The sequence below is a fragment of the Lissotriton helveticus genome, chromosome 4_1 (genome assembly GCF_964261635.1).
Source record: "Lissotriton helveticus chromosome 4_1, aLisHel1.1, whole genome shotgun sequence".
In the NCBI taxonomy this organism is placed as follows: domain Eukaryota; kingdom Metazoa; phylum Chordata; class Amphibia; order Caudata; family Salamandridae; genus Lissotriton; species Lissotriton helveticus.
In genome coordinates this window covers 1,757,986,767-1,758,012,229 of record NC_136063.1, presented here as the reverse complement: position 1 = coordinate 1,758,012,229, position 25,463 = coordinate 1,757,986,767, and positions in this window count along the sequence as shown.

The following is a 25,463-nucleotide window of genomic DNA, read 5'->3' as shown; positions in this document are numbered from 1 at the left end:
AGCATGTTAGCAGCAGCACAGAAAACCTGTCCAAAGCAGTCCTTGAGTAAAAGTCAATGTTGTGTTTAGTTCTAATCCCCTCATCAACTAACTGGAAAAAGTAATGTCACCATCACAGATATTTCTGTCATGGCATCATGTTTGTATTTATATACATTTGAATTGCATTCATTTCAAAAGCAAGGTGATTCACATAATTTACAAGACAAACATCAGAGCAACTGACATAGTGTATGAAGTACACCTTGTGCCAGGAATTCATATTTTCGGTAAGTGAAAATAATAGCATGAAGAACAGATGTAGAAATGAATGTTGGTACACTCATCACAAAGTATGTCAGTCCTTTATCAAGGCCATTGGGCAACTATTGGCTAGTGGGCAATATCTCATATAACACATACCCTAAAGTAACTAGAACTTACACCCCACAATGCGCAGATGTTTGTCATCAATGATATAATTTTAAATGTTACTATGATTTTATAAACTATGTCACAAAACATGTCATGATTGATGTAATATGTGAGGTCATAACAAGTGCATAGCAGGTGCTTGAGTTATACTTACTTTAGGGCACAAGTTCTAATTACTTGAGATAACTGGTGAATTTCAGTAGTTTTGTGTTTTTAAAATGGTATGTTTTAACTAATATTTTCACCTAACTATAACATCCCTTTAGCATTTGATTTTTGAGTGAATTGTTTAATTCAAAGTAAAATATTACAATACCTATCTGTAATGCAAATGTAAGCTTTGTTTTTCAAGTAATTTCGATTTTTTTAACATAAAAGTAATATGTTATTACTATAAGTAAACAAGTCCAACACTGTATTTGCCCTTCAGGCATGTGCAGCAAGGGGTTACATCCAACCCGTCACTGTTAGCCAACCCCACACCACACAAAGCCTTCGTGCGCTACAGGACAATAGTGGTAGAAAGGAGTATGACCAGTCACTAGGCATAGTTCAGGATAAATATCACTATGCTACCATTTCATTAGAAAATATCTTGACCTGGTGACAACTCAGAAGAAAGATTTTCTCTGGACCTGCATAAGAAAAAAACAGAGGTTTATCCTGCTCTCCCCTTGAACCCAGCAACTGATAATGCTCTCCAATGTTTAGTTGGTTGGCCTCCATTAAAGCCTCCAGCATACAAAAGGCTGAAGAAGGACACCAACTTTTTTGATAGAAGAAGCCATACTGTTGAGAGTGGACTTCAGTTGTCCCCATGTGGACTATGACTGGAGAGAGGCCTTAACCCTAGGATACTTGCTTGGAGGAATAGGAGATCTGGGGGTAAGCAGGAGTGACTTTTGAACTATTATCATTTGTCATTGTTTAGCTTCTGGAGCATGGCGTATCTTGCTAGATATTGCCAATTTGTTTGGCTCAATGCTTTTTTGCCTAAAGTTTGATTTTTTGATGGGACCACGTGGAACCATAGTACGATCCTGTGGAGCCACACCCTGCTGCCTTTCTCAGCTCAACATTTCTAAGAATCATCACATATGTGACTGAGTCCAAATATAGGAATTGGGACAGTGCAAAGACCTGAACTCTTTGAAGACAGAATAAACTTTGTCCAACTTGAAGCTTTATGTGCCAAAACGGAATGCGTAAGTGGGAGGTCAGACTGATACTACCGATCTCGAGTGTCCCTTGCAGGCTATAAATTCCTGCCTTGCCTGTCAGAAAGAGTTTGACTTTCATCTAAAAAAAAGATAAATGGTTCCTTTATGTCAGCAGAGGCTATGGTTTTATTTCCCTGGTTGGGGAAAGCCCACCAAACGTACAGATTCACACGATGCATACTGAAATAACCATGTCTACAGTAAAGGTAACGATGCTTTGAAACCATTGAAGGTGCTGCCGTGGTTGAAGCATCTGCTTTGCCAAAGTTTTTGTTTTCACTAACATACTCCCACAGTGGTCAGTTTGCAAGCCCTGATTCTTAATCATACGATTCCTGAGAAAAATGGACACAAAATGAAGAGGCAAGAATGATCATAGTGGAGGTTTAGAGTGTGAAACTACTTGAGACACAGTGGAAGTATCTAATGACATTCGTTGTTTTAGATGGAGAGAGTGGTGTGGATGCGCATATGTGTATTCAAATGTTTCTCTGTGGATATGCACACATTATAATCCTTTAGTATATGTGTTGTGTATATGGCTGGTGTTGTATCCCTGCTTGTTCTAACATGAACATCATTCCTAGTGTCAGAGAACACCAAATGTGTATGGTGCCCCCAATATAAAGGGTTATCTCTGACACAATTGACTATTAGATATTGTTGACACTAGCATAATGATACATCTTGGCATACGTTTGGCATCCTTTGACTAGCCATGGCATAATGGCAACTAATTTGCCACATTGTAAGCAGGCATGGTCTAATTATATCCATCTATCATATAATTGTGGCCATCTTAGACTTATAATGTCCATGACTGATATGATGTGGTGGTTCTTAGCATTATGTTGGGCGGCCAAGGCACAGTTGTGGCCCTTACATAATGGTGATTATATTGGAAAAACGTAGGTGTGTTTGGTATTATGGTGGGCATCCATGGCATGTGATGGTGATGCCTGGGCAGGTAATGAAGATCCGATCAGTGTGATTCTTGGACTTGACATCCTTCGCATTGTTTTCCCCCAGACTTCTTCATGCACTTCTTTTTTCTGAATTTATTTTTGGGGCTTTACTCCTCCTAACCAGTGGTAATGTGTTTGTGCTCTTCCCCTTAACCCCTGACCGCAGCGCAAATTCCACCGCGGTGCTGGGGAATTAATGAGTGGGCGTGTTTCAGACAGCCCCCGGTCGCCCTCCGCACACACGCAGTGTGACGTTAGACAGCCAGGGGCCGTCGGCCGTCTGATGCATGCAATGTGTTAAACATAGTAAAATTAGTATACACCTAATTAAAACATTTATTTTAGTTATAAGTCCCTAGTAAACGGTACTACATGTACCCAGTACCTGTACATTTACAAGTGCGCTGCAACTGTGCCACCCACTAAAGTAGCCCTTTAAAATGTGTCTTAGGCCTACAAATACAGCCTGTAGTGCAGTTTTAAATTGCCATTTCGATGTGCCCTAATAAAACTTTTGCAAGACTTGCTTTTAAATGCATGCAAATTACCCGTGGAGTAGCCCTTAAACAGCCAATAGGACAGGATGGTCTGTATTTATGAAGTAGGATATGTATTTTTAAGTTTTACATGTCATTGTAGTGAAAAAATCCTAAATTCCTGTATCACTACTATATGGCCTATCTCTCCCGTAAGATAACATTGTGCTGCCTTATTAGATTTATTAAGTGCTAAAAATCTGAAGCAAATAAATTTGTGTCCAGCGCATTGGAATTAACATGTACTGCAGAGCTTTGGGATAAGAACTTGCCATTTCCCTCATTCAAACAGGCTATAAATAAAGTGGCCAAATTTCATTCATTGATAACTGATAAGGAAATCTTTTCCCATCGCTCCCACGCTTGGGTCGTGATTAACCTACTCCAGCGTTTTACTTGGCTTCTACTTATACAGTCTTTTTTAAAAAAAGGTTGATGGCCCTGAGATTCGGTAAATACCCAACGTTGGTAGACAAGCCTGCCTGGAAACAACTACTATCCATTGCCTGTCGGCTATGCGGTCACATCAAGGAAGACTTAATTCACATTATATGTCACTGTAAGAAGCTGAATCAAGAGCGAACACACTTTTTAAGGAACTGCTTTCTGGCTAAGAGACTGCGCACATGCAAGAGAACGGTCTTTTGCTGTTTGGATTCAATGGACTCACAACTAAACTGCAAGATGATAAAGTTCCTGCTTGCTTTTGAAAAACGCCTGAAATCAATTTAATATTTTTTTAAAAGTACTATGTTTCATGTTTTCTTATTCCTTGACATTTAACGTTTTAAATTTTTTCTGTTTTTTCTTATCATCATGAATATGATTATTTGGATTTTATCTTGTTACAATTACATTTTTGAATATTTCTCTTTTATGCTAATTTTATCTTTACATTTTAGCTTGTGAACTAAATAGGAAACTTGTTATGGTTTTAATTAACTAAACAATAAAGACTAAAAAAAGAGAAAAAAAAAGTGCTAACTTGTGATTGGGAGCAGGTGGGAATGTCATGTTTAAACTCAAATGTATTGTAATTTAAAACCCTCTTCTTGGACATACCCATTTTTGCAGGGTCACTCCAAAACGTTATGCCTTAGCCCTCCCCGTTTCTCTGAATTTGATTGTTGGCAAAAACATGCTAAAGTGCTTGTGCTCTCTCCCTAAAACTTGGTGACATTGGCTGACACAATATTGGCATATTTAATTTACTGATAAGTCCCTAGATATGTGCACCATATATACCCAGGGCTATAAATTAAATGATACTGGTGGGCCTGCAGCACTTATGCCACCTACCTAAGTAGCCCTGTAAAATATGTCCCAAACTTGCCATTGTAGCCTGAAGACAGCTTCACAATGCCATGTTGAATTGACATTTGAAGCCCTTGCCAAGCTTTGACTCTCTATTTATTACATATCAGTCATCCCTAAGGGAGGCTCTAGGTAGCCCATATGCCAGATTGATGTGTAAGTAAAAGGTAGTACATTTACCTTTAAGTTGTACATGTAGTAAAAGAAACTCAAATTCATTTTTCACCATGGTGAGATCTATTTCTTCCATAGGAAAGCATTGGGGATTCCTTATTAGAAATATTAGACTGTAATTCCCAATTGTGAGAAGGTAGACCTGTCATGTTTAAAACCTTTGGAATTTTAATGATAGATTCTCTTCAATGGCAAAATCAGATTTATTACTACAATTTTGAAAATCCAACTTTTCAGAAAATGTCAAGATTCAAGATTTCAAGATTTCAAGATTTGTATTTAATTTGATTGAAACCTCAGTCTGAGAGTAAGACACGTCACGAGATGACTACGAGGAGGCTAGGGAAAAGGAAGGTTACAGGTATGGAGGCAGATGTAGGAGAGGAGGATAATGTCATCATGGATGTTAGCCCATCCCCATTGGAGACCCACATTATACTGTCCCAACTTCCCAGGGGGATGTGCCAGTAGCACCACAGATCCAACCACTGTACGCTTCCATATTTACAAAGTCCCAGCAACAACCTAGATCCACAACTGCCTCAGTAGAAGCAGGTACTGTCAAATGTCAAAACACCCACCTACCGCCAGTTCATCTGACATTGGCAGTGGCACCAGCATCAGAAAGTTCAGCTCCCCAGTTTGTAATTTCTTTTTGGTTATCCAGAAGGAGGCCAACATTGCCATATGCTCTCTTTACGGAGCAAGTGTTAGTCTAGGTAAACTTGGTTCAAATTATAGTACTGGGGGCCAAACTACCCATTTGAGAAAGCACTATATGATCCATTGGGAGGCACACCATAGAGGCCAAAAAAACTGCAAGTATTTCCGGTGAATGGGGTGAAAGTCAGCTGAGCAGGGAATCGGAATCCGACCTTATCACAGTGGAAGGTGACGAAGAGGAAGACATCTTGATAATGCAAAGCAGCCCTCTCCCCAGCAGTGCAGCATTATCACCCACATCAGCAACATTGCAATGGCACAAGACTTAGATCAAGACACCAAGGCAACAGAGAACAGTGACTGCCCCACTGAAAAGCACATTGAGCCTACCACCGCCTGCTCTCAAGAAGTCACCTGCATCAGTGGCATCTGGGAAGAAAAAAAATCAGGTTACTACTCCTGCCATGTTTAGGCCATAGAGACAGTATGAACGTGTAAGAAAGTACCCTCTTTTTGCATGGTTGCCCCTACTTTTTGCTAAACTAATGATGTACCTTGACTGAGTACGACCTGGGTTCCTGCCAAAAAAGTACCCAGGACCTATATTTCTCCTCTAAAACTGCATTAAGACAAAATCCAATAGGAACTATTTTGCCACAGGTCAGTCCCTTGTAAATATACCACTGATACGAAGGGCACTGTGGCCAGGGAAAGCCCCTAAGGGCTTCAGCACTTATTGTGCCACCCTTGGAGGCCCTGAACCTTTACAAACACACACACTGCCTTTGCAGGTTGCATGTTTTGTTGCAGAACAAAATGAAGACTCAGCATGGAACCCATCCCTGTATCACATGCCTACAACCCACTGCCCTGGCATAGGTCAGCCACCCCTCTAGCTGGGTGCACTATACCAGTGGTGAGGGTACAGGCGCATGAGCCCTCTACCCCTACAGTGTCTACGTCCATTCTTAGACATTGTAATTGCAGTCATGCCATTAAAAGCATATGGTGCTGCGAGTTTGTCATTATGAAATCCACAGCATCATAATGGATTTACTGAAAACTGGGAAGTTTGATAGCAAACTTCTCAGAACATTAAATCCACACTGATGCCAGTGTGGGATTTAATGAAAAAACGCATTCAGAGGGCATCTTAGAGATGCCCCATGAAAAACGATCTAACACTAGTGTTCAGGCTGAGTGGCTGCTCCCCAGCCACCTGCACACATGGTTCTGGACCCCTGGGTTGAGATGCCTGTTTCTCTCGGGGGTCAGAAACAATGCATATCCTGGGACACGGTTCCAAGCCTCATCCCCCAGGATGGGCAGGGTCCACAAAGGGGAAGCTTAAAATGTTTGCTGCCTTTGTGAGATTCCTCAGGCCTTTGCTGCTTCCAGCAACTGGCCTCCACCAGTTCTGACCCCCACTTTGGGCTTGAGAATTGGTGGGAAAACCAAGTGAGGAGGAGAAGTGTGCAAACTTTTGCCAAGCTCACCCCTCAGGTGGGGGAGGCGAGGTGAAGCACAACTCTCAGTCCCCACCATCTTGCAGATGGGGGGACTCAGCTAACCAGAGTGAGGCATATTCCCCCTGCAAATAGGAGGGTGGAATATTAGGGGGCGTACCCACCCCAAGGAAGGGACCCAAAGGTCCCAACTTTTAATTACCTGTAACAGCCCTAAATTTAGCGTTTAAGGGCATCTGGTGAAGCCTGCAGCCTCTTTCGGGAGGATCCCTCTGACCGCGACCAGAGTTGGTAAGAAAAACCTGATGCTTAAAGGCACCCCTGCACCTGAAGTCCCACGGCCTGGGGTTGCCTAACTGGTGGTGTCCCAGCATCCCCAGGCATCCCAACTTACACTTCCAACCAATGGTCACCTCCAAAAGATCTTCGTCCCCGAGCCTGCAGTCTTTGTTGCAACTGGAAAATCCCCATTGGAAGAAACAGGGTACCCAATGCCAAACCAGCACCCTGCACCCATCTGCCCCTGCATCACTGCGGGTGTACTTTGGGTGCTAACACGGATCCCCTGTTGCCCTGAGCCTAACACCAGTAGCTTTGCTCCCACAACCTCTTGGCCTGCTCGTGAGCAGCCACCAACCAGAGGCTCCAGCCCCCATTGAATAACATTGGGCCTCAGCACTCTGCACCCAGCTGCCCTAGTGCTGCTGAGGATGTTTTGAGAGAGCATCCTTGACCATTATCTGAGAGTACAACTAAGTATTTACCTGTACATTGACTGTTTTTCCGTAAAAATTATGTGGAGTTCGTTTTGTATGAGAACTTGAAAAACTGCAAATAATTGAAAACTGCTTTACTTACCTTTTCTCTAAGAAATGTCCCAGTGTGACATCTAGACATATCACACTGAGTAGAAAAAGTATTCCATATAGTTATCTGTAAAGTAACCAAAAGTAATCTAACAGTAATTTCCACTGTATTGAAAAGATTTACAAACCTGTAACAAAGACATTTTCATTCAGCTTGCGTGTATTGTTCCACCTGCCTTGAAAAGTACCATTTATAATTACCTTTTCCAGGTTTTCTTGGTTCTAGACAAAAAATATAACTAAATACTATTTTTAGTCTTTGAGTGTGTGGTGACACCATTTGCGGCCGGAGTGTGTACAACAAATGCTTAACACTACCCTCTGATAAGCCTTGCTGCTAGCCCACACTAACACAAATTAGTGTGGGGGAAAGGTAGGCAAATCAGTCTGCCTACCTTTGGGGATACACTGACTCTGTGCACACTATACCTCATTTTGGTATAGTATATACAGAGCCAGCTTCCTACAGAACGTAACCACACAGTAGCCCATTTATTCAATGTGAAGCTGGCTAAATTGTTAGCCCTGGACCTTCTCCCTTTTTTTGTTGAAGGGGTGGGTTTCATTGAATTTATGGCAGCCATCTGCCCGAAATGGAAGATTTCCAACCAGTCCTATTTTGCCAGAGGTGCTGTTCCAATGGTACACCACAATCAGCTTGAATTACTTAGACAAGCTTTGCAAGAAAGTGCTAACCAAATTATCCACCTAACAACAGACGTGGACTAACTGCCAAGCTACTAATTACATGTGCGTCACTGCACACTGAATCTCTTTTATGGGGGCTAGCGAAAAAATATCTGCACGTGTTGACACTGCTGACATTTTTAATGCTGCTCGGAAGCATGCAACAGTAGCAATGTTCGCAATGGAGAAATCCTTTACAGCTGCAAACATTTTGGAGCAATGTATCAACAAGGTCTTTGAATGGCTGTGACCAAGAGGGCTTCAGATTGGATTTGTTGCCACAGACACAGTAATATAGTTAAGGCCATGGCGGACAGTGGTTATATCAGGGGCCTGTGTTTGGTGAACTGCATCAATATCATTGTACAGGACTTTCTAAAAAAGAAGACCAAGTAAGCAACTCACTGTCCTCCTTCAGAAGAATCTGCACTAATTTCAGCCATTCATTTAAAGCCCATTCAGTATGATAATAGAATGCCTGTTTAGGCTCTCATACAGGAGGTGCCAACATGCTGGAACTCCACTTATTACATGCTTGAATGCCTGTTCAGCAGTACAGACCTATCAATGAATACGTCATGCAAAGAGATAATTAAAATGTAAAAGGCATGATCCTTGAGATGGAGCAATGGGGCCTAGTCAAATGCTTGACAGAGATGATGCTTCCTTTTAGGTGATCGCACAGGATGTCAGCATAGAGAACAGTACCATGGGCCAAGCATTCCCATTGTTGCACATGCTACAGGAACAGCTAAAAGAGGTGTCTGTATTGTGCTCAGGTGTGGAGGAATAAAGATGCATATGCCTTGGTGGAGAGCGTTATACTTCGCTTGTCTGCTAATACAAGGGTGAAACGAGACATTGTGTCCTCCAAAAATTACACCTCTGCCCCAATTCTTGATCCAGGGTACAAACCATTACTTGCCACTTTCACTCCTTTTTCGGATGGGGATGTTAGAAAATACAAACATGGATAGCTGAGCAAGGCAGTGAGCTAGAAAAAGAATCACAGGGAATTAGAGGCCCACTGGTCCAGGGCACAAGTCCTGTGGTACAGCCTTCAAGTTCAGAGCCTGAAGGCAGTGCTGTTGTCTCACAGCTGCCAAAAACAATGACAAGAACACCATCTACAACACCAAGAGCAGGAGCATCAGCTCCCAAATGTTCTACTGAGTGGTTTCTACTGGTAGGGCTTAAGTCCAGCGCAGAGGCGAAGGCAAAAGAGGCCGAGCAAAGTGGAGAATCAGCAATGAACATTGTGTGAATGACCCAGGCCCATTGGATGACGCAACGGAGGTCTACCTTGATCAAAACCCATTAGTGTATTGTTATGGGAAAAGGAACTAATGGTCAGTGCTCAGCAGTCTGGCAATAGACTATCTGGCTTGCCCTGTAGCCAGTGTCTCCGCTGACCTGTTTTCAGTGCTGCTGGTGTGGTTGTCACAGTGAGAAGGATCAGTCTCTAGCCCCAAATCATGGAGAGATTAACCATGATCAAAATGAATCAGCACTTTATACCACCGGATTACGCCCTACATGAAGTACCACAGGAGGAAGATGACGGTGAGTCAGGTCACGGAAGTCGTGTCTTAGATGACCTACTTCTGGCGAACCACCAGAGTTTGAGAACGAGCTCTACTTTCCAGACTACTGGGCTTTCGTTTATTGACTCCCCCCTCAAAAAAATATAGCTATAGATAATTATTTACTTTATTTTTTGTGCGTGTCTAATTGACCAATTCATCTCCACTTTTTTACTCTTAGACACATTTTATTGTCGTTTTTGCAACTGTGTGCAGTAAAGAAGTCTCAACTCGCCCTCCAAAGCCATTTCCCTCAAACAAGACATTGGGCAGAGAGTAAACAAATGGTCATTATACTAGTATCGGGTATAATATCCCCTATACACTGAACCCCTTTATCTAACCACTCTATAAAATAGACATCCCGAAATATTTCTGGAAACAGGGTATTCCTTGCAAAGAGAGAGTATACATGAAACCGCCTAATTCCGAACATTTTGCGAACCACCGTCCAAACTCTATAAGCACTTAGCAAAACCTTCAATTTCACCATTTTAAAATATGCAAAATCTATACGCCGCAAAAAAAGTTCCCTAACCTCTGCCCCATAAATTAAATAATATATCGATTTATCCGGGCAGTCCGGGATTCCTCCATCCAATAATTCCCCCATTTGTTTCAATGTGATAGAACAGTAGTACATTTGAAAATTAGGTACTGCCCATCCTCCCCTATCTCTAGGCAAAGTCATAAATTTAAGGGCCCTTTTTAGGCGTTTCCCGACGCATAAAAACCATGATACGATCTGATCCAGTTTTTTAAACCACGATTTATCTATCAGCAAGGGAATTGCTCTAAAACATTATAAAATTTGGGGAGGAATATCATTTTGACAACATTACATCTGCCAATCAATGTCAAATTATTCATTCGCCGGGCATCCACATCTAGTTTTTGTATAAGTGGCTTAAGATTGATCTCCAAAATTTCTTCAGGTTTAGAGCTAATTTCTATGCCTAGGTATTTGGCGTTTTCAACTATCCGGTGATCCGCTAAATTAACTTTGTCATTACAAATTATTTGAGTTTTGCCCTCATTTAGATGGTAGCCAGAGATCTTGCCAAACTGTGATGTTAAAATATTGATTTCTAGTAGGGCCGGCTGTGGGGAACAAGTCAAGATGGATGGATGGATGGATGGGTTTTTATATAGCGCAATATCACCGCCAGGTCTCAAAGCGCTTTGCATTGGGAACCCGTCCTGGTTTTTCCCTGTGAGATAGCCCCTTACTGGGTATCCCCAAGGTGAAAGCCAGGCATCCCGCCGCGGGGGGCCGTAGTGGAGATTGAGCAAGCTATTGCCCAGAGTTGCAGAGTGTGAACCTGTGATTCGAGTAGGCACCGAAGCGAGAATTACCGAGTCCGTGGACATTTTGGGCTCAAGACCCTGCCGCGTCGGGAATTGAACCCTGGTCCCGGGTCTGATCTCAGCGTCCGGGTCTGCCTCCTCTAACCAGTGAGCCACACTTCTCCAAGATAGCTAAATCATCAGCATAGCCTAGAATTTGTACATCTTCACCCTTAGCCTGCAAAGGTTGAATTATTGGGTCATCCAATATCTTCCTAATTAAGGGATCAATATAGATGGCAAATAACAGGGAGGAACACGGGCCCCTGTCTTGTTCCTCGCAGTATATTTATTATTCCCGATTGGGCCCCCATCACCGACACTTTGGCGATTGGCTGTTCATACATGCTCTGAATAGCATCATATTTTAACTTTTTAATACAGTCATTTGTTTTAGCCTGTGATTTTGTTACACTGTGTACTACTGATCCGCTGCTATTTCTACTTACTGTTTTCTCTGCTTTGTACTTTCCTACCAGTCCTGGTCTGCCGCGGCTGATAACGCTGATTGTGCGAAGGGCTGACGTTTCATTTTTGGGCTCTTCACTTCCGCCCTGCAGTTTCCACTTCCGCTGTGGCATCAGCAATCTAGTTTGATCTGCCTAATAAAGCTGATGCAAACCGATGTGCGCAGACAATAGCGGTAGGACCTGAGCGTTTTACCCTCTTATTTCAACGTTTTAATACCACCAGTCATTTGTTTTAGCCTGTGATTTTGTTCCGCTGTGTACTACTGATCCGCTGCTATTTCCTACTTACTTGTATTTTGCACTGTGTTTTCTCTGCTTTGCACTTTCCTACCAGTCCTGGTCCACCGCGGCTGATAATGCCGATTGATGCGGAGGGCTGACGTTTCATTTTCGGGCTCCTCACTTCCACCCTGCAGCTTCCTCTGCGGAGTCAGCAGTCTAGTTTGATCTGCCTATTAAAGCAGATGGAAACCGACGCTCGCACTCGTGCGTAGGGAGCACCGCGGTCGCCTGAGGTAAGCCTGTCTGCGCCCTACAGCATCCGGTCAGCGTCTGGTGCTGCCAAACTGCCCAGATTCCAGCCGGTTGGTTCTCCCTACTCTGTAACAATAGGGACCTGCTGTTGAAGCTTATGCGATTCCCCCCATGTCAGTGTAGTGTAGCCGACCTGAGCTTAGTGGCACACTTTCGCTGCTAGAAGTGTAGCTGGTTTCTTCCTCTGGCCAGGTAATCAGCCCCCAAGACCCTCCCTGGTAATAATAAGGGCATTTAGGCTGCTTTGGTAAACTGTTGTTCCATGCAAAAACATGCTTCACACATTTATGACTTACTTTTAGATGAACAGCCTGATCGTTTATTTCTCATTGCGACATGGCTATCAGATGCCTCCAACCCTACTATCACTCTGTCCATTCCTATGGGCTATACAATTCTTAGGAATGACAGATCCATGGGGAAGGGGGGCCATGTTGCCATAAATGTGGAATTCTCTTCCTCTGCACTTACGCTCGGAAGCCAGCCTCTTTCGGTTCCGCAAACTTTTAAAAACTTTTTTGTTCTCTGCCTAACGCCTGCTTCAGTGTGGTAGTGTTTTTTTCTTTGGTGAGCGCTGGGATGCCTTCTGGTAACCAGGCGCTATATAAAACTCACAATAATAATAATAATAATAATAATTTATAGACACGATTTAGATTGCTCCCTGATTGCGACAGAAACCATAAAATGCACAGAGTTTTTAGATTACCAAAAGCATTACTGGGTTTCTAATCTACAGACCCCGGGCACAATCAGCAACTTTATCACTTTGTTAAATTCTGCAATTTCCTCTCTGGCCCTAAAATACAATAATTGCCTAATTCTCTGAGATTTTAACATACACATGGACATTGTTAAAGATCCCCATTCTACTCTCTTGCTGGAGACGATGCAGACGTTTAAGATGCTTACATCCATCTCCTCGGCCACCCATGTGAAGGGTCATATCCTTGACCAAATCTTTCCTAACTTTGACAGTTTGGTCAGCTCATTACTCCCCATTACCTGGTCTGACCTCTTCCTGCAAAAATGTCCTATCCCCCACTCTGTCACAGCCCCACTGGCGATTATTAGGCAAGTGACCTGCAACTATAGGGCATTTCACAAAAATATCCATCCCAAAGTTAGTATATGCCCTTGATCGCTCTATGCCTTTGTTGACAAATACCGCCGATCTGGATGCCCTTCAAATAGATTATTGGCTTTGTACCAACATCAAGGCAGCGGCCCCGGTTGTTACCCACTCTTCCAAGAGGTCTGCCCTTCCGGCTCCCTGGTTCAGTGATTTCCTTAGAAATAGGAAAAGGAGCTGAAGGAAAAAGGAACAGAAGTGGCACAACTCCAATCTACCTGAGGACAGGAAGGTTTATAAAGACAACTTGAAAACTTATCACAACCTTGTGAAAAGAGCTAAAACGAACTTCTTCCAAAATAAGATGGAAAATGCCCACAATAAAAGTAAGGACATTTTTTGGATTACCAAATTCTTTACTTCGCCGAAAGGCTTCTCTAAGGAAGGGCAACGCACTGAGCAGATGGCTCAATTCTTTCACGGAAACATCTCTTTGATCTAACAAGCTTTCTTAAACATCTCAGAGGTTGAGCTGAACGTTTACCATAGAGTCAATAGTAAATTTCACATCTTGGAGCCCCCACCCCTTCATGCCTTCCCGGAGCTTCAGTTGAAAGAATCATTGCTTCTCCTTAACAGCATTAAGTCGGGTTCCCCTACCAACCCATGTCCAGCTAACATCGTGTCTTTGATAGCCCCCTCTATTAACCCTATAGTTCACCAGCTTTTTAATACTTCTATAGCAACTCAATAAAATATTGAAACCAAGGACATTTAACAGTTTTTTTGCGTTGATCTAGCAGCATTGCAGTTTGCATGAGACACCTTCGGTTGTAAGATCTAATCCTGGGAGCACTTGTGTACGCTTTTTTCGGGGACAAACAGGAAACCAAAACATCACCTTGCAGCCATTGCTTCGCCTAAACATCAATCACAGTGAGAAAATAAAGGCTACTCACCTGATTGTTACCCTGCTGATCGTACCTGCGAAGGACCTGGAGTCCTGCTCTCACTGTTGCTGGGGCTGAAAGGACGCTACAAGCGATGTGCCGGAATCACTGGGGTGCGCTGACTGTTTCTCCACCACTGCGGGACAGCGAGGCGATTGAATCAGCTGTAGCCTCTTCCCGCAGCGGCCACGCCCCCTTGCCTGTTGAGGGCTATAAGAGCAGTCTAGGCTCTCCGCGAAGCGGGACGCGCGCGGGACAAAGCACGGGGCTAAGCCCGGGCAAAGGGTGGGCCCTCTGAGGCCCTCAGAGACCGTGTGAGGCCAGGCAGGGCTTATCCTTTTCCATTTATTGACTACTACAGTTATTTCCTCCCTGATGGCTCAAAGGCTGGGCCTTTTGCAGTCAGAGAAGGCTGGGTGTAGTTTCAGTGGTCCTCTTGACAATTACTTTTCAAAGGCTCTTATTGATCAAGACAGAGAGAATACCCTGGCTGATCGTAGGGCGGAGCATCGTCGCTCTGTCGAAAATATAAAGAATAAGGTTCCTGCTGGTTCTCCACCCAAAGCCCTTACGCTTACACTTGGATGTACTCCCTCCAATGAAGATCCCTTAGGCTTGGAAAGTTTTCCACTTTTTCTACGAGACTGCACTCCTACACCAATTGGCCATACAGATCATCCCGCCAATTTTATTCCTCCCTCTAGCTCGTCATTGCCTGACGCTGATTTGTCTATTCGTACTCTGGCCCAGCCTAAACAGGTTATAAATAAACAGAGCAAACTTGTGAAGGCTACAAGCCATGGCACACCACCTGCAAAAAGAAGACAGAAGGGGGGGGGTGCAGCAAAAGCCAAAGATTAGTCATTCGGATTTTGGAAAACCTTCTAAAGCTAATATTACAACTGCTAAGTACCCTGTTGTTTCTCAACCTGATATACCAACTTTGGCCCCCTTGCTATCCTTGGCACCAGCTGAACAACCTGTGAATATTATTGCTCCACTTGTTATTCCGGATGACTCATCCCATATGGATGTCTCTACTATCGCCTCACTGGATAACATGGAACACCTAATTAGGTCTTTCATTGTACCCATTATAGAGAGGCTGAGGAGGGTGGAGAAAAAGCTTGAAGTGATTGAGGCTGCAGTTAGTAGCCACCAGGGACCATCTACGGTAGTGGAGACTGGGGGTCCAGTACCTCCAGTCGCGGTGCCTATGTGTACTTCTGGCGCCTCATAAGGTCTTGACCAACCAACTAAATTAATTAATTCCAAGCACCAGAAGGTTCCCTCCCCTAAACGGAATACAAGTTTAGTCCCTACAACAGCAAGTGCAGTGGTGAGTGGACCTACAAAACTTCACGTGGGGCCTTCACAACAGTCTACAAGGGACCCTACCAGGCATACCAGGCCTTCGTCTCGTAGAATTCCCCAAGCTGAACTGCCCCCCGAAGCCGCCCCGTATGTGGTTGTTCTCACGGGGGTTCCTAGCTTGCCAACAAACAAGAGGGAGGGTTACTTCCAGCCTAAAAACAAAAGTATGCATTGGTTGGCTCAATTTAGACCCTTAGCTCATAACATCAACGGTGATATTGTGCACGTTAGACGTCTCCCATGGCTGGGTAGCAGGGTTAAGGATATTGATGGTGACCTAGTGGTTATAAACTTTAGAGACCCTCGAGCAGTCACCCATATATTAAATTGGCCTCAGGGTGGAGGTAGTAATTCTATAGTACCGCGCCCTTTGACCTACTTTTATCCGAGATCCTTGGTGTTTCCTCCTAAGCACATTGGTGCTCAGATACCCAATCAGATTGCCCCCCTAATGTCTTTTAACACTGGGATCCCACCAGAGCTCTCATATTGTCATCATGTTACTGACCCCTTTGGGTGGAATATGGTACCTCCTAGGTCTTCTAGAAATCCCAATAGGAGAATGGAACATCTGAGACCGTTTACACCCCTGGAGACAGCAAACAGGTTTGATATTTTCTCTGGTTTGGATAACTGTGATTGAAGATCACAGAATGACCACTGTATGGTTGGTCACATAAATGTAACCCAAATAGAGAAAATTGATGGTGGTGGTAAATTGGATGGAAGTATACAACAACCAGTGTTGGGGAGCTTAGGACCAGTTACAACGAGTACCCTAGCACCTATTATACAGAGAGTTGAGCGTGATTCAAGTTTGAAGCTTATTCCTGTTGTAGAACAAGTGGTTCAAGATCTGATGCCATCTAGGTCCAATCAAGGGGGAGCCGATACTGATGTAGGAGGTGTCCTGATGTTAAGGCAAGTGACTACAGCCCCCGTTTCCCCAGTAGTAAGCCCTATACTTGGGGCTAGTAACAGTGCGGCCTTGAAAATGGGGACAACACTAGCAGGGGATAGCCCAATGCCAGGTAGGGAAAGATCAACTATGCAACACAAAATTACCTTGATATCTTGGAACATTGCTGGTTTGATAAAAAATCTTTCTGACCCTGATTGGTCTAACTATATAGATTCCAGTGACTTCTGCTTGTTTCAAGAAACCTGGACCCTTGAAATACCACATAGGGAGGGATATAGGACTTTCAATATCGAGGCAGTTCCTTCAGTAAGAGGTAGACCATCGGGGGGCTCACGGTATGGGTCAGTGTGCTATTAGACGTAAAAATTACACAATTAAATACTGATTCAGCAGATATACTAGGACTTGTAGTTAATCTGAAGGATGGTAGGCGCATTGTTGTGTTCAATGTTTATAACCGACCATGCGGGCTATCAAAAGAATCTGCAATTTTTGATGAACTGGACAAACTCCTTACAGATTATGTAGATGTGACTAGCAGCATAATTGTATGCGGTGATTTTAACTGTAACTTTGAACCGATTATAGGGTTTGGAGATGTTTTTTCAGATGAGGATAGGGCCAATAACATCCCCTCCTTATCTTATACGATGGGTGTGAGCTGTACGACCCTAGCTACCCAGATAACAAGATTGGTATCTGTACATGGTTTGAGGGCCTGTAATGGCCGCTTTCCATTAGACTCTCCAAAAGCACCACCCTTTGTTAAAAACGATTTTCAAAGCAGGATTGACTATATTTTGGTATCTTTTGATATTTGGTCCTTCCTATCTGATTTCGTAATTGACGCGAGGTACGAAAGTGACCATCGACCACTGCACTTGACAATGGACTATAGATTAGTCCCTAGTTCTAGGAGTCCGATGGATTATAATATGTTGGACATCCCAATTACTGATGGCCCTTTGTTGAGTAATAACAGGCGTTCCCTCAAATGGGCTAGCTTATTGAGTAATAAAGAGGCATTATCCAGCATTTACTTACTTTTTGCTGATACTTTTGTTAAACATTTGCTCCAAACAGTAGAGGGTAAGGTTTTTATTGACCTGCATACTGAATTTTTCAAAGCCATGGTACCTTTCGTGTCGAAAATGCCAAATAAAAAAAGAATGCAAAAAACTAGTTCTATTGGTATTAAACCCTGGTGCAATAAGGAATGTCGAAACTATAAGAGTTCACTCCTAGAAGCAATTAAAAGCAAAAAACCACAGGTAATCAGGACCTTAAGGCAAGAATACAGGAGGGTGCAGAAAGTGGCTAGAATTAACTGGGATGAGGAATGTTGGGAGAACATGTTAATAGCTGTTAAAGCGAAGGATAATGTGGGTTTCTGGAAACTAGTTGCTAACGAGAAAATTGGAGAAAGGTCACCGGATGACGTGTTCATTGATGAGCAAACCTGGGTTAACCATTTCACTAACTTGTATGAAGTACCAGGTAGTGAGATGACTGCTGATGGAAATGGCCCATGGTTGGTCCCACTCGTAAATACTATAGAGTTTAGTCTTGAGGAAACAGAATTAGCAATAACTGCTGTGAAAAACGGTAAAGCCCCAGGACTAGATAAAATACCGGGGGACTTGTACAAGCATGAGATCAGTGTATGGGCGCCCTACATAAATAAGCATTTTAACATATTAGTTGCCGGAGGGGATTTACCAAATAGCTGGCGGGGAGCAGAAATTATCTTGTTTTTAAGAAGGGAGATAGATATGATCCTTCTAACTATCGTCCCATTTGTCTTTTAGACATTTTACAAAAAATCTTTTCAAGGCATCTCTTAAATCGAATGGATTTGTGGATCGATGAGAATGAGATCTTTACAAAGTTCCAAGCAGGCTTTAGACGGAACACAAGCACGATAGACCAAGTATTTAGGTTTTGTTGCATTTGTTGGAAATATGTTTCTTTATTAAAAGGACATATTTATGTAGCTTTTGTTGACCTTAGGGCAGCTTTTGATTTAGTTTTGCGGGATCGTTTATGGGATTGTTTGTTTGCGCTGGGTTTACCAACTTGTATACTCCATCAGATTAGACGACTACATGATAACAACTTTGCAAGAGTACGTTGGGGCCCGAAAGGGGAACTAACAGAACCCATACCTATCAGACGGGGAGTCCGTCAAGGATGTGTGTTGGCCCCTACACTCTTTTCTTTATTCGTCAACGACATCCCAGAATACCTAGATAAATGCAATAATGATTCCCCAAAACTGAATGGTGTGAGGGTTCCCTCACTCCTATTTGCGGACGAAACAATTCTGATTTCGCAAACGCCCATGGGTCTACAAACACGTCTAAATTCATTTAAAATGTATTGTGATTCAAAAGGACTAGAAATAAATACGAAAAAAAACAAATGCATGTCCATAAATCCCCATAAATCATTTAAAGGGTAATTTTTTCTAAATAGCCAAAGGCTTGAACTGGTTTCAAACTTCTCTTATTTGGGTGTTTCCCTAGATTCAACAACCTCATGGAAAACGCAAATTGAAAAAAGTAAAACTATTTTCAATCAGAGTACTTTACCTATTATAAAGCGTCATGGTGCAAGTTTAAGCAAGTCCATTTCACAAGCACTAGAAGTCTTTAAATTCAAGGCCCAATCTGGTGCTTTATACGGAGCAGAAATCTGGGGTATAAATGCAGGTAACATCTTTACGATTAGTGAAAACACTTTTTATAGAAGGCTTTTGAGTTTGTCCAAACGTACTCCACTTGTACCAATATTTATGGACTTAAACATGAAAAGAACAGACCATATTGCATTACTTAGGCCACTCTTGTTTTGGGTCAGACTTTGGAGTACTCTTGATCTTGTAGATTATAGACAAGTAATCCTAGAAGTTAAGAACCTTGATGTTTATACTTATAACCCTTGGCTCAAGTATCTTAAAAACTGGTTTTATCGGATAGGCCTTGCCCATTTTTGGGATGATCCAGCGTGTTTGAGACAAAGATGTAAGACTCTGGTCAAGGCAAGATTTTGGTTTTATATAACACACAATTACCAAAATGGCTACTCACGTGGATCCATTACATGCAGTTTTCTTGATTTTAAGGATTCTCCATTCTTTGAAGACTTTTTAAATGAGATCCAACCACCCCTAGCAAAAAGCCTGTACCTAAAATTTAGATATGGTATACTTAAAACAAAATTAGCACTAGCAAGTTGGGATAAGTCTACAGGGCAATCAAAAAGTGTAAATTGTACATGCTGTCAGTTAAACCAGAGAGAGGATGACAGCCATATACTGTTCTTCTGTACTGTCTACGAACTAGCGAGGAGAAAATGGATTAAACCCTTGTGTAAAGCCTTAGGTATACGATCATACTTGGAAGCATATAGGATTGTTAAAACAGACACTGGACGTCTTACAGTGTTTTGTGTCAGCAGATTCCTATTGAGTGCTAGTTATACCCGCAAAAAATTGGCTCTTGATCTGTAGACATTAAATGGGTGTAAATTGCATGTAAGTTAGGTTGCCCTGATACTGACTAGTGGTGGGTTTTGTAAAAACATTTGTTTATTTTCTTCTTTTTTTAAAATTATATGCCTATTTTAATCTGGATATTTATTGTTTTAGCTGATGAATTGTATATTTTCTGCTTCCCATTAGCATGCTGAATCCATTGTATGTTGTATCCACTGTGCAAAATGTATTATTGTTGCTTATGCATCTTTTATGGCCGAACGTGCCGAAATACAAATGAAATGAAATGAAATGAAATGAAATGAAATGAAATACTTCTCTCTCCACACGTACTATGCCTAAACTGTGGAAGCACGCAAAGATTCTCCCTCTGATAAAAAAGACAAATGCTGACCCGACGCATCCTGCCAATTTTAGGTCGATCTCTTTGCTTCTGGCCCTCTCTAAAGCATTAGAGAAGCATCTATATAAAGCCCTGAAAAAGCACATTGATGATGGGAAGGTTCTGCATGAATCTCAGTTTAGCCTCAGGGCAAATTTTAGTACTGAGTCAGCTTTGCCGGAAGTGACAGAAATCATTAGGGGCAAATTACATGAAGGAGGCAAGGCCATTCTGATATGTTTAGATCTGTCAGCTGCCTTCGATACGGTCCCTTATGAGAATCTTTTAAACAGACTTAAACATGTTGGCCTGGGTGGGACTGCCATCTCTTGGATATCCTCCTATTTGGGTAACAGATCTCAGGACATCTGGCTCCCATAGTTCTCTTCTCTGGTCCCCGCCATCAATATCGGTCTCCTTCTGGGCTCCATTCTCAGCCCAACCCTCTATAATATTTATCTCTCTCCTTTGGTATCCTTGGTAGAGGAAGAGGGCGCAAAAATTGTTTTGCACACTGACATCCAGATAAAATGGAAGTTGTTTTCTTTGGAAAACTAGAAACACCTGATTGGAGCTCCTGGTGGCCTAATAATCTGACACCCCACCCACTGAAAAATGAGAATGCCAAAAACCTTGGAATAGTCATAGACAAACCACCGTTGATGCGCTTTCAGATTCAAAATCTTACCAGCGAATGCTTCGGTAAACTCTGAAAGCTAAAAAAAAATTCTGCTGCTTCTACTGCTAGAGAGCAGAAGGATTGTGGTGCAGGCTCTAGTGACATCAAAGCTTGACTACATCACCTGCCTGTACCTTGGTCTTTCCAATTCCTTGACCCAGCGTTTGCAAGTGGTTCAAAACACGGCGACCAGAGCCATCCTCAGATTTAGTCCTAGATCTAGTATGACTCCAATTCTCAAATATTTACACTGGCTCCACATTAAAGAGCAGATAGACTTTAAAGCTATGACCATCTTTTTTAAAGCCTTCCGCAAGGTTGGAGCTGGATACTTAATCAAATGAGTTAACCATTACTTTACATCCAGATCCTTGCGTTCCTCCAACGCCAACCTAGCCATCATGCCCAAAATATGTCTTGGCAGTACTGGAGTAAGATCCTTCGGCTTTCTGAGCACAAAACTGTGGAGTAACCTTCCGGAGACTCTGAGGCTTGGTACAGAATTAATGTCCTTTGGAAAGAAGTTAAAAACATGGCTCTTTAATCAGTAACAGGCTTCTTCCACTCATTTACCCCCATCTGTCGAGGTGCCAGGACACTATAGCTTGAGTAGCTCTGCGCTTTTTCAAATACTGTATTTCATTTCATTTCATTTCATTTCAGGCACTGTATTAATTTCCATCTAGACTTAAGCTTGTCCACTTCGGACTGTTCGTAGTAGCTCACCATTGTCCTGATTAATTACATTTTTCATTGGTTATTAAATCTCTTCATGTGTCTGGGTCTGTTCTAGTAGTTTGGTCTCTGGTGACTGTAATTTTCTTCCAAAGCTTGCATATGATGGCATTAACCTAGTTTTTATTTCAATTTATTAACTTCCCTGCGATGAATAATCTCCTTATCCTACAGTTTGAGTTTGCCAAGGAGGGAGTGTGACTTTGTTTCAGTTCTAATGACTTTGCCTTCAATGTTAAAAGAAATGCTAGCAATACATGCTGCTACCACTACCACCACCATGTCACCTTGGGAACCCCAGCAGCCCTCACTTTATTTAATCAGCTAAGAGGAGTGAACTGTGGTTTATTGATTCATTGTTGAACGGCAATCTGTAATGAAAATTCAGCCCCCTACGGGTCCTTAGGGGTTAATTATAATTAGGGCTCCCAGTTTTATGGTATTTTTTCCCATATCCATTTGCATTTATCTATTTTATTTTTTGCTCATTTTCTTTGTATTTATCCATATTTATTTTGGGTTTTGTGGTAAAAGTAAGCTGTAATTAGTATATTTACACATATATTTAACGGTATATGGTCAAAATATCGAGTCCAAAATATTGAGTAACACAAATATCAACTCCAAAATATAGAAAGGACAAAATATCGAATGGACAGACTATAGACATCAAAAATATTGTTTTTAAGGTAAGTAATGTAATATCGATTTTAAAAATATAGAAAGTCAAAATATCGAAGTACATAATATAGGTTATTAAAAATATCGAAATTTTAATAATATCGACATTGTTTAAGTGTTTTGTGTTAGTATATGTGTGAAAAGTGTTTATTTTTTTAAAATTTATTTAAGTAATTAATTTTATGTTTTTAATTTTTGCGTAATTTAATTCTGTAACAGGTTGTGGGTTTATAGGGGAATAGGGTGGGAAGTAATTTAATTATAATTAATTAAATATGTTAATTAATGTATTGGTATTTATTTTGAATAAATTGTTAATTAATTTATAATTGGTAATTAAATAATTCTTAATTGATAATTAATTGTTATTAATTGATATTTATGTGAATAATATTAATTTATTTTCTGTAGCGGGTTGTGCGTTTATAGGGGAATAGGGTGGGAAGTAATTTAATTATAATTAAGTATGTTAATTAATTTATTGGTATTCATTTTGAATAAATTGTTAATTAATTTTTAATTGGTAAATAATGAATTCTTAATTGATAATTAATTTTTATTAATTGATAATTATGTGAATAATATTAATTTATTTCTGTAGCGGGTTGTGGGTTTATAGGGGAATAGGGTGGGAAGTAATTTCATTATAATTAATTAAATATGTTAATTAATTTATTGGTATTTATTTTGAATAAATTGTTACTTAATTTTTAATTGGTAATTAAATAATTCTCAATTTGTAATTGATTTTTATTAATTGATTAATTGATAATTATGTGAATTATATATTTTTTTTTACTAGAGTGGGAATAGTCAAATTGATCCCTATGCCATCCAACACTTTCCCTACTGTTGCACTCACTGGAGTGGGAATAGTAATTTTTACCCCTAAGCTATTCAACGCTTTCCCTACTGGTGCACTCTCTGAAGTGGGAATAGTAATTGTTACCCCTACGCTATCCAACGCTTTCCATACTGTTGCACACTCTGGTGTGGGAATAGTAATTTTTACCCCACTACGCTATCCAACGCCTTCCCTTCTGTTGCACTCTCTGTGGTGGGAATAGTAAATTTTACCCTTACGCTATCCAACGCTTTCCCTACTGTTGCACTCTCTGGAGTGGGAATAGTAATTTTTACCCCTACGCTATCCAACGCTTTCCCTACTGTTGCACTCTCTGGAGTGGGAATAGTAATTTTTACCCTTACGCTATCCAACGCTTTCCCTACTGTTGCACTTCCAGGAGTGGGAATAGTAATTTTTACACTCCCGATATCCTACGGTAATAATATTGTGTATTTTTTAATAATATTATGTTAATATATATATATGTTTTACCATATATGATTGTATGGTTTTTTGTTATAGGTTAAATTAATTATTTAATAATTTTAAGGTAATTTAAGTTTTTTAAAGTATATTTTAGCTATTTATTTTTAATATTTTTTTAATTTTACATTATTTTTAAGAAATTCGATATTTTTACAAAGTATATATTTTTAAACGATATTTTGGATTCAATATTTTGGTACTTACCTCTTTGTAGATGGGAATTCGATATTTTGACTGTCGATATTTTGGCATCGATATTTTGGGTAGTCTAGATTTTGTCCCTCGATATTTAGTCAGTGAACCATATTTAACCAATACATATGCACTAATGCTTGAATGTCTGCCAGGTTTAAGTGCTGTGAAAACCCGCAGAAGATAAATCACTCACTTTTATGAAAATATGCAAATTTCAGTATCAATCTTGTGCATATCTACTGCTGTTAAAGCCTCTTTATTAAAAACCCTTTCTTTTTTAACTTCTTCATTTTATTTATTTATTTGTTTAAGGTTTTATAAAGCGCAAATGTGTACCGTTAGGGTATCAGAGCGCTTTACAGTGATAACACATTGTATACAAGATTGACATAGGCAATAAACGTGGATAGGGATAGAAGGAAGTGACTACATTCAGGCATAAACAGGGTATATACAATACTCAGAGGAGGGACATGTCAGCAATATGCATAGAAAACCAGCAATTACATTTGAGGAGTGACATGTCAGCAATATGCTGAGAGAACCAGCAATTACATTTGAGGAAGTAAAATATAAGTACAAAGTATAGGAGAAGGTATTCTTCTGATGGAGGACTGCAGCAAGTGCCAGATTCTTGGTTCAGCCCCAGAGAAGGCACAATTCTAAGTTGTTTCCTCACGGAAGAAAGGTGGCTGGTGCACAAGGTCTGTGGCGGACACAGAGTTTCTGACTCCCCCAGATACCAAGATTTTCTGGTCGAGATATGCAGGAGAATTTGTGTATAGTGCTTTGAGCGTGATACAGGCTGGTTTGAGTTGGATTCTGGCTTCAAAAGGAAGCCAGTTCAGCACCATCAGATGCAGTGAGCTTTGGTCACATTTTTTGAGCCTGTTAAGAGTCTTGCTGCGGCATTGAGGCAAGCTTTTAGGGGGGCCAGATAGGGTTGAGCAACTGTAATCGATGCTGGAGATAACTAACACCTGAACTATGGTTTTGAGATCTGTAGCTTCTGGGAAAGGTTTTAGATTCCTCAAGTAGCTCAGGTGGAACCTTGCAGTTTTGGCCATGAAGTTGATGTGGTCACGCATATTCAGGTTGCTGTCCAGGGTTATGATGAGAGATTTGCCAGATTCCGCTAGGGTCGTGTGCAGTTATGTTATGTTATACATTTTTATATAGCGCGCAGCTGCCCCAGCGAAGGGGCGTCCCGGCGCTTATCAAGAGGAAAGAAGAAGATAGACGCAGCAGATGTGCAAGAAGGAATAACATAACGGCGCTGTCTAGCAGAAGATATGAGTTTTAATTGCTTTTCTGAAAGCCAGGAGATCATTCAGCCCATGTATCTGCGGTGGTAAAGCATTCCAGAGTTTTGCAGCCATATGTCGGAAGGAGCGTCCTCCCATCC